Below are 1978 nucleotides of genomic sequence, written 5' to 3' on the forward strand. Positions count from 1 at the left end.
TTAAAAAAAATTGAGAAAGACATAAAAAAGTGGAAGCACATAAAGCACATACCTTGTTCATGGATTGGAAGAATCAACATCATTAACATGTCCACACCACCCAAAGCAAGCTATAGATTCAATGCAATCCCCATCAAAATACCAACGACATATTTCACAGAATTAGAACAAATACTTCAAAAGTTCATATGGAACCAAAAAAGTCGCCGAATAGCCACAGCAATCTTGAAAAAGAAGAACAAAGTTGGAGGGATCACATTACCAGATTTCAGGTTATACTACAAAGCAACTGTAATCAAAACAGCCTGGTACTGGCACAAGAACAGGCATAAGGACTAGTGGAACAGAACAGAGAACCCAGAAACGGACCCAAGGCAATATGCTCAATTAATATTTGACAAAGGTGGCAAGAGCATACAGTGGAGTAAAAACAGCCTCTTTAATAAATGGTGTTGGGAAAATTGTACAGCTACATGCAGAAAAATGAAACTAGACCACCAACTTACACCCTACACAAGAATAAACACAAAATGGATAAAAGACTTAAATGTGACTCAGGAATCCATAAAAATCCTAGAAGAGACTGTAGGCAACAAAATTTCAGACATCATACAGAGCAGAATTTTTACTGACACATCACCTAAGGCAACAGAAACAAATGAGAAAATGAAGATGTGGGACTACATCAAACTCAAAAGCTTCTGTACAGCAAAAGATACAATCATCAAAATGGAAAGGCTACCCACTGTGTGGGAGAGCCTAATTGCCAATGATATATCAGATAAGGGGTTAATTTCCAATATATAGAGAGTGCTCATATGACTCAACAAAAGGAAGACAAAGAACCCAATTAAAAAATGGGCAGAGGAACTAAATAGACACCTCTCCAAACAGGACATACAGATGGCTTAGAGACATATGAAGAAATGCTCATTATCACTAATCATCAGAGAGATGCATATTAAAACAACAATGAGGTATCACCTCACTCCTGTCAGAATGGCCGCCATCAATAAATCATCAAACAAGTGCTGGCAAGGTTGTGGAGAAAGGGGACTCTAGTACACTGCTGGTGGGAATGCAGACTGGTGTAGCCACTATAGAAAACAATATGGTGTTACCTCAAAAAATTAAAAATTGAACTTCCATTTCACCCAGTGATCCCACTTCTAAGAATCTACCCTAAGAAGCCTGAAACACCAATTCGAAAAAATATATGTACCCCCATGTTTGTAGCAGCACTATTTACAATAGCTAAGATCTGGAAACAACCCAAGTGTCCATCAGTATACAAATTGATAAAAAACTGTGGGACATGTACACAATGGAGTACTATGCAGCTGTAAGAAAGAAAGATCTCTTATCCTTTGAGACGACATGGAGGGACCTGGAAAGTGTCATCCTAAGTGAAACAAGCCTAACAGAGAAAGACAAGTATCATATGATCTCACTTATCTGTGGAATATGTTGAACATAACAGTCTGAGGAATGGGGTAGTCCCAGAGACGTGGAAGTGGGGTACAGACTGACTATCCCCTGAAGTGGGGGTGGGGCAGAGAGATAAACCACAGAACTATATGCATGTGTGCATGAACAACGGACATGGACAACAAAGCTGGGGAGGGAGGGAGAGGGGAGAATCAGTGGGGGGAAAAGGAGAAACATCTGTAACAAAAATTAATTAATTAATTAATTAATTAATTAATTAAACAAGAAAAAGAAAAAATGGCTGTTTAAGTCCTCTGCCTATTTTTAATTGCATTGTTTGTTCTTTGTGTGCTGAGTTGTATAAATTCTGTATATATTTTTGTATTAAATCTTTATCAGATATATGATATGCAAACATCTTCTCCCATTCAATAGGTTGTTCTTTGGGTTTTTCTGTGATTGTTTGTGTCACTTTTGTTACTCTATTTAATAGGCAGTAATAGTCTAAAAAATCTTTCTCATCAGATGTTTGATCTCTTTGTAAAACCTT

The sequence above is a fragment of the Molossus molossus genome, unplaced genomic scaffold (assembly GCF_014108415.1).
Source record: "Molossus molossus isolate mMolMol1 unplaced genomic scaffold, mMolMol1.p scaffold_m16_p_11, whole genome shotgun sequence".
NCBI classification, from domain to species: Eukaryota; Metazoa; Chordata; class Mammalia; order Chiroptera; family Molossidae; genus Molossus; species Molossus molossus.